The sequence below is a fragment of the Colobus angolensis genome, unplaced genomic scaffold (genome assembly GCF_000951035.1).
Source record: "Colobus angolensis palliatus isolate OR3802 unplaced genomic scaffold, Cang.pa_1.0 Scaffold74, whole genome shotgun sequence".
In the NCBI taxonomy this organism is placed as follows: domain Eukaryota; kingdom Metazoa; phylum Chordata; class Mammalia; order Primates; family Cercopithecidae; genus Colobus; species Colobus angolensis.
In genome coordinates this window covers 9,592,642-9,601,505 of record NW_012121154.1, presented here as the reverse complement: position 1 = coordinate 9,601,505, position 8,864 = coordinate 9,592,642, and positions in this window count along the sequence as shown.

Below are 8,864 nucleotides of genomic sequence, written 5' to 3'. Positions count from 1 at the left end.
ATTTAATAATTACTTGACAATAAACTGAAGAAGTGAATTGACAGAAGAACCTCTAGCATAAGTGGTAGTACACCAAGGAATAAAGAAACTGTAGAAAATAATGTCATTGACTAGCAAAAGCAAGCAAACAAACAAACAAAAAACCACACACAAAAAACTATTACAATGTTACTACAAACATAACAGATTATGGGGGAGAGAGGCAATATATATGTAAATGTGACTTATGCTTTCAATTGTCATAAATGGTCAGAGACATTAGTCTGCTGATAGAAATAGAAATAACACTACCTTTCACATCCTCAAAAAAAAAAAAAAATCATTTCCCCCTAACATATTTGGGTTTTTCTGTTTGACATCTCTATTTGGAATGTCAAAAATGGTATTTAGGCTGGGTACTGTGGCTCATGCCTGTAATCCCAGCATTTTGGGAGGCCGAGGCAGGCGAATCACTGGAGGTCAGGAGTTCGAGACCAGCCTGGCCAACATGGCGAAACCCTGTCAACAAAAAATACAAAAATAAGCTGGGTGTGGTGGTGCGTGCCTGCAGTCCCAGCTACTCAGGAGGCTGAGACACAGAATTGCTTGAATCCAGGAGGCAGAAGTTGCAGTGAGCTGAGATCGCACCATTGCACTCCAGGCTAGGTGACAGAGCAAGGTCCTGTTTCAAAAAAAAGAAAGGTATTTAATCCCCAAACATTTATTCATTCACAAACACCTACGTTATAATTTTATACTGCAGTTTATATTGGTGCTGCATTATTTTAGGTTTCTTTCCCTATAACCATTGAATCACTTCACTTGGCATCATCAAGTGAACTTTTTTTTTTTTTTTGGAGATGGATTCTTGCTCTTCTGCCCAGGCTGGAGTGCTGTGGCGCGATCTAGGCTCGCTGCAACCTCCGCCCTCCGGGTTCTAGCCATTCTCCTGCCTTAGCCTCCCAAGTAGCTGGGATTACAGGTGTGCACCATCACACCCAGCTTATTTTGTACTTTTAGTAGAGACAGGGTTTCGCCATGTTGGCCAGGCTGGTCTCGAACTCCTGGCCTCAGGTGATCCACCTGCCTCAGCCTCCCAAAGTGCTGGGATTATAGGCGTGAGCCACTGCGCCTAGCCCATCAAACAACTTTTAAGAGAAACTATGTGCCTCCAGGATCTATGCCAGGTACTGCCAGTTTACTGTAAGGAAACTAAAGTAACTGGGTGCCCAGACTAGTCACACATTTGACACAGATGAAAGTGCTGAGTAAGGCATACTGGCAGTATTTGTAAGCTCAGATGGCAAGATTAAGATTTCAGGACAAACCCCACCTAAGGTTAAAAGAACTTAACAAATAGAAAGCACCTTTATCTTGCATTTGCACTTGTCCATCAATGTTGTCAAAGCTGGGTTTGGCAAACCTTTACTTCAGGTTTCAGGTCTTGATATTCAAGGTTTCCTGGTATCTGATTTGTCTCTCCTTATTCTACACTTTAGCAGAAAACTCCCAGTCACATTAGAACTTAGTATTTTCCACCCATTGAGATGAATTATACAGATTAAATAGGGAAAAGATTAGGATTAAAATCCTTAGAATAGGTCGGGCGCAGTGATTCACGCCTGTAATCCTAGCACTTTGGGAGGCTGAGGTGGGCGGATCACGAGGTCAGGAGATTGAGACCATCCTGGCTAACACGGTGAAACCCCGTCTCTATTAAAAATACAAAAAATCAGCTGGGCGTGGTGGCGGGCGCCTGTAGTCCCAGCTACTCAAGAGGCTGAGGCAGGAGAATGGCGTGAGCCCAGGAGGTGGAGCTTGCAGTGAGCCAAGATCACGCCACTGCCCTCCAGCCTGGGTGACAGAGCGAGACTCCGTCTAAAAAAAAAAAAAAAAAAATCCTTAGAATAGGCATTACATGTAAAGAGACTTATTGGGTTAGTTTTAAAAGTTAAATAAAAGAGTGGCTATTTCCTTGATGGGTCCTTAGCTGTTGGTATAAGCTAATGGTATATAAGTAGTTATTAATTTGAGGGGAATCAAGAAGAGCCAGCACTTGAATGTGAGGCAAAATATATATTAGGATATCATCATATTGTTACCTCAAGGCACTGTACATAAATCATACAGACAAGCTTTTCAAAGCAGAATCTGCAAAATTAAAATTACGAAATAACTTTGCGACAGTCGTAGTTTTGTAATTTGTTGGCTGTACTCGCATGTGTGGTATTTGTACAAAACTGCACTCTTCTAACTGTGGGTTATCAGTTATCAGGAACCCACTCCTGTAAAAACTAATCTACTCCTGGATAATGGCATTAATCCTTTCATGGGGCAGAGCCCTCATGACCTCATCACCTCTTAAAGCCCCATCGTGCCGGGCGCGGTGGCTCAAGCCTGTAATCCCAGCACTTTGGGAGGCCGAGACGGGCGGATCACGAGGTCAGGAGATCGAGACCATCCTGGCTAACACGGTGAAACCCCATCACTACTAAAAATACAAAAAACTAGCCGGGCGAGATGGCGGGCGCCTGTAGTCCCAGCTATTCGGGAGGCTGAGGCAGGAGAATGGCGTAAACCCAGGACGCAGAGCTTGCAGTGAGCTGAGATCCGGCCACTGCACTCCAGCCTGGGTGGCAGAGCGAGACTCCATCTCAAAAAAAAAAAAAAAAAGCCCCATCGCTCAACACTGTTGCATTAGAGATTCAGTTTCTAAGCCATGAACTTTGGGGAACACACAACTTTTGGGGACACATTCAAACCTGTTCTTTCTATGAGATAAAAGCACTGGAATCTACCAGCACTCTAAGAAACACTGCATCTTTTTTGAACGTCTATTTTCTGAACATAAAACTTTAACTTAAACTTCTAAAGAGGCCTGACCAATGTCTGGATTTAACATTGTGATGCTTTAGACTTCTGCTTCCTCTTGCAAAATAGGGCATATTAGAAAGAAAACTGGTGTAGAGTCAGAATAAACATGAAATTCCAGCTCAGTTTTGAAAAATGCCTCGGAAAGCTTTGTAGAATTGGGATGATGCAAAACACCCACAAACATAAGAGATACACAAGGCACTCAGTAAACAGTATCCTCTTAACCACAAGTGGTGTGACAGTGTGGCTCAAACTATGAAGCCAAGAATGGTTACTCTGGAGGTTATTCACTGTTCAAAAAGAAAGTAAAGGGATAGTAAAGAATATTAACAAATTAGGTACCGGGCTGCATTTGCAATTCGGACATTCTATGAGTCTGTCGTTTTTCCTTACATTTCTTTGTCACACCTAGGCTTTGAGGTGTGGATAAATAATACATTTTACTCTCTACCTACCAGTTCTTACCTAAAATAGCTTCCTCTTCCTGGAGAATTGACTAGAACCACAAACCTTTTTTTTTTTTTTAACAACCACAAAACTTAAGCTTTTCTTTTCAGAGATTTACATTATTGAAAAAGGCTCCTTATACACATTTTATAGGCCTCCTATCCCTTTCTTAAAATAAGTATCAAAATGAGCTGATGTTCTTCCATATGAAAATTCTGGCAGCATAATTAACCCTAGGAGAGACATTTATGGATAGTTTCTATTTACTCCATTTGGCCCCTTTTACTCTTTCTACCTTTTGCTTTCTGCTGTGTGGCTGCTAATGGCTCTTCAGTGAAGCCTTTAAGCAGTGGCTGATCCCTCTACTACAATTTTCAACTTTATTTTCCCCCAGTTTGCTCTCCTTAAATACACAGAGGACAGCACTAAAAACTGCTAACACACATTTGTTGTGGCTGGAAGTTTGAATATATTCGATTAGCATCTATTCCAGCAATGGACAAAGGCAGGGTTGTGAACGAAAACAAACAAAACTCTCAAAACTATCTTAACAAAACGAAGCTACTCCTTTCTAGATGGAAGTCAGCCTGCTCGTCTGTGGGTTATATCTGACTCACAGATGTTTTGTTTGGCTTGCATGGTGTTTAGGAAACTTCCCATTAAAAAGTCTATATATTTAGCAAGTAGGCCCACTATTTCCATAAGGGAACGATCAGCGAGCACTGAGAAGCACAAATGTATATTGTAGAAAACACACCACATTCCCAGTTTTCTATAGTCCCCTCCACTTCCTATTATCTCACATTCAACCTGACTCTGACTTATTATTATTTTTTACCCATTGCTATGGTTTCAATGTGTCCCCTCCAAAATTCAGGTGTTGACACTTAATGGCCAATGTAGTGGTATTAAGATGTGGGGCCTTTAAGAGATGTTTAGGTCAGAAGGGTTGCTCTCTTGTGAATGAGGTTTATGGGATTACAAGAGGCTTCATGGGCAAGCGGATCGCTTGAGCCCAAGAGTCTGTGACCAGCCTGGGTAACACAGTGAGGCCCCATCTCTACAAAAAATAAACAAAAATTAGCTGCAAGTTGTGGTGAGTGTCTGAAGTCCTAGCTACTTGGGAGGCTGAGGTGGTAGGATCACTTTAGTCCAGGAGGTTGAGGCTGCAGTTGCGCCACTGCACGCCAGCCTGGGTGACAGAACAAGATTCTGTCTCAAAATAAGTAAATAAGATAAAAGAGGCCTCATGAAGCCTTCAGCTTGTTAACCTTCTGCCTTCTACCATGTGAGGCCAATATGTTCCTCCCCTCAGGAGGATGTGGCCCATATCAAACAAACGAACCTGCCAGTGCCGGGATCTTGGGCTCCCAGCCCCTAGAATTGTGAGAAAATAAATTTCTGTTGTTTATAAAAGACACAGTTTCAGCCGGGCATGCTGGTTCATGTCTCTAATCCCAGCACTTTGGGAGACCACGGTGGTCAGAGTGTTTGAGCCCAAGAGTTCTTGACCAGCCTGGGCAACAATATGGCGAAGGCCCGTCTCTACAAAAATACAAAAATTAGCTGGGTATGGTGGCGCATGCCCTAGTCCCAACTCGGGAGGCTGAGGTGGGGGGAACGCTTGAGCCCAGGAGGTCAAGGCTACAGCGTGCTGTGAGCCTGCCACTGCACTCTAGCCTGGGTGACAGAGCTGAGACCCGACCTCAAAAAAAAAAAAAGGTGGAGAAGCAGAGTGTAGGGTAGGTAGGGTAGCATGCTTATGGTAGAGCTGTTACAGGGAATGAAATGGAAAAGGAAGCAACAGATAACCAGTGAGTCAACAACACCAATGACCAAAAAGCAAAAAGGAATGGAGATGAGAAAACGCACTTCATGTTCAACAGGTCCAAGGTCCAAGAGTACCTGAAACTTGTCACTCTTCCAGTGTTTCTTGGCTCAGGGAATGGCCCCACTGTCCAAGTTTTGCTGGTTAGAAATACAGAAGGTATTCATGATACCTGCTTCCCTTACGTTCATTATCCAAATCATCACATAGGCAACAGCCAAAGGAAAAAGCACATCAGGAAGAGAGAACCACATATGCAATGTTCCTATGTTGAAAGACAACATCGTGCATTCTGGAGATTAAAGATCTTTCAGTTTGAACGAAGAAGGGGCTAGATCATGAAGGGTCTTATAGGACACATTAAGGATTTTATTTTTTGTCCTGAGAGCAATGAAAGCCATTGACTTCAGGTCTGAAGCAAGGCAAGAGAGATGGTCAGATCCAGGCTTTTTTTCGTTTTTTTTGAGACGGAGTCTCACTCTGTCGCCCAGGCTGGAGTGCCCTGGCATGATCTCGGCTCGCTGCAACCTCTGTCTCCCAGATTCAAGCGATTTGCCACCACAGCCTCCTGAGTAGCTGGACTACAAGGGCGTGCCACCATGCCCAGCTAATTTTTGTATTTTTAGTAGAGACAAAGTTTCACCACGTTGGCCAGGCTGGTCTCAAACTCCTGACCTCAGGTAATCTGCCTGCCTCGGCCTCCCAAAGTGCTGGGATTACAGGCATGAGCCACTGTACCTGGCCAAGGTCTTGAAAAGAGCTTTCTAGCTGTAGAATGAAAAACTTGTATGAGATTATAAAGAGATTATGCTAAAAGAAATTGGTGATAGTGGTAGAAAATCTCTGCCAGTTAAGAGTTGACAAGAACAATCTAGTTGAAAGGGAATGGCTAATTACACAGGACAGAAAATAAGATAGTTGCGCATGTTTTATAACAGACAAGTACTGTCTTTAGACCTGGGTAAGGGGCCTCTGTTTACTTGGCCGCCCTCTTGCTGTAAAGGATGAGGAGCCCATGAGGCCAGGGGCCATGCCTGCCTGGAGCCTGCACTCCTCTTTTAGACTGGCTAGATCTGAGGGCAGAGTGAGTTGCCGATTGCACATCACCATTTGCAGGCGGTGGGGGATGTGGACATATGCCTGGACATGTTGGGTGCGTGTACAGCCCCTTTTGGTGTGGCAGGTGATGAAGTTGGGGATGGGAGGAGAATGGGGTCACTCCGGGGACTCTGAGAACTCTAAATTCAAACATGGACTTCCAGATCATACGAAAGTGGATCTGTCAAGGAAGTAGAATAGAATGTATTTTATAGAATAGTTTGTTATCTTGATTTATTTTTTCAATATTTAGACAGATGGTGTGTGGACCTCCATAGCCACACTCTTGCCCAGGCTCTACAAATTTAGTGCCAGGCCTAATAACAGTGCATGAGAGTATAATGTAATGCAAGGAGTAACAAATTCATGCAGGCAAGGGTATAGTTTACCTGGGCTCTTAAGAAGTCAGGTTTTCCAGACCTGTGTGCTAGAGATCAGAGAATGAGTGGTGCAAGTTTTCAGGCACTATATTAATGGATGTTAGAGACACTTTACTAGATTAGGAGGGTCAACAATTAAAAACTGAATTCAATTGTAATAGTTTTGGAGTGATTTTGAAAATCTTCTTGAATATGGCATAAGTTGAGTGTGGAAGGCACCTTAGTGATCATGTAATCAAATTTACTCATTTAACAGGTAAGAAAACAGAGGACCTAACAAGTGAGGCAGCCAGACTAAGGTCACAAAACTAGTGCATTAGCAGATGATTTGCAGCCTAATCCTCTCGGTCCACTCTCCCACCAATGCTAATTTTCTTGAAGACATCTGCTGCCAGTCAATTCCAATTAGAAAGTTTTCATGTTACACATTCAATACTTTTATTACTTTAAAAAATTTGAGGCACCTAAAAATAAGACCATAAACCAATATTAAATTTGACTCCAGAACACTTTTTTTTTTTGAGATGGAGTCTCACTCTGTTGCCCAGGCTGGAGTGCAGTGGCGCGATCTCGGCTCACTGCAATCTCCACCTCCAGGGGTCAAGCGATTCTCTTGCCTTAGCCTCCCGAGTAGCTGGGACTACAGGCATGCACCACCACGCCTGGCTAATTTTTTTTTTTGTATTTTTAGTAGAGACAGGATTTCACCATGTTGGCCAGGGTGGTTTCGAACTCCTGACCTCAGGTGATCCACTCATCACCGCCTCCCAAAGTGCTGGGATTTTTTGCGCCCTTGGCCGAAAAAAAAAAAAATTCTTAAAAATATTCTTTAAAAAATGAATAAATTGGCACTGTCACCCCCGCTGGAGTGCAATGGCAGATCTGGGCTCACTGCAACCTCCGCCTTCCGGATTCAAGGGCTTCTTCTGCCTCAGCCTCCAGAGTAGCTGGGACTACAGGCGCGTGCCACCACGCCCAGCTAATTATGTATTTTTAGTAGAGACAGGTTTTCACTATGTTGGCCAGGCTGGTCTCGAACTCCTGACATGGTGATCTGCCCACCTCGGCCTCCCAAGTGCTGGGATTACAGGCGTGAGCCACCGCGCCCGGCCACATTCCTTATCTTTTAAGCTAAAACCCATCTCCCCAAATTGCTTATCTTCGAAGCAAAAATCAAAGCACATGCTTACAAAACATCCAACATGCAGTGTGCTTACTAAATGCTAAAATACAGAAATCAAAAAAACAATTCTTGTTTTTCAAACATCTATAAATAATCGCCAACGAATTTTTCCTGGCAAGTCTAAGTTATAATAATTATTATAAAATTTAAATCTTAAGGCCGGACATGGTGGCTCACGCTTGTAATCCTAGCACTCTGGGAAGAGGAGGTGGGCCGCTCACCTGAGATTAGGCGTTCGAGTTCAGCCTGGCAAACATGGTGAAACCACGTCTCTAATAGAAACACAAAAATTAGCCGAGCATGGTGTCGGGCGCCTGTAATCCCTGTTACTGGGAAGGCTGAGGAAGGACAATCGCTTGAATCTGGGAGGGGGGTAGCAGTGAGCCGAGATCGCGCCACTGCACGCCAGCCTCGATGACAGAGCAAAACTCTGTCTCAATAAATAAACAAACAAAATAAATAAATAAATAAATAAATAAATGTTAAGGGTCTAGCCACAAAAGTTCAAAAAAGTCTCCAAATCCAGGGAGATTCACTCCTTCAAGCTTGCAAGTAATCCGAAAGTTCTAGACTTGCCGGAAGTTATCTCCCTCAATGGATTAGAGCACATGATCTAGCAATAATAACGTACCTTGTCACCACTCAAATGATTTTGAACACCTCCCATCATCGACTACCGACTAACAAAAAGAAGGGCTTGATTCCCGGCAAATTTCTCTCTTCTGAACTGAGCATCCCCGAAATTCAGCTTTCTGAACGCGCAGATGCACGGTGAGAGGCACCCCAGGAAAAATGGAAGGGAAAGTGGTACAAGCTAAAAGTCTTCGTGGCAGCAGAGACGATCTGTACCTCGGCCAAGGCAGATCTGGGAGTCCGGGGCGGGGGTTCTTCCCTGATATCCACCGGGCACCCGAGTTCACGCTGGCAACAGTGGAAAGCCCTCCCCTCGCAGTGCGCTCCGCCACTAGCCGCACCCCGCGGAGCCCTGACCTCCAAAGAGGGTCCCTTTGGCGATCCCGCCCCTTCGTCTGATGTTTGTGGCTTTCATTGGCTCTTAGGTGGATCTCTCAGCGTG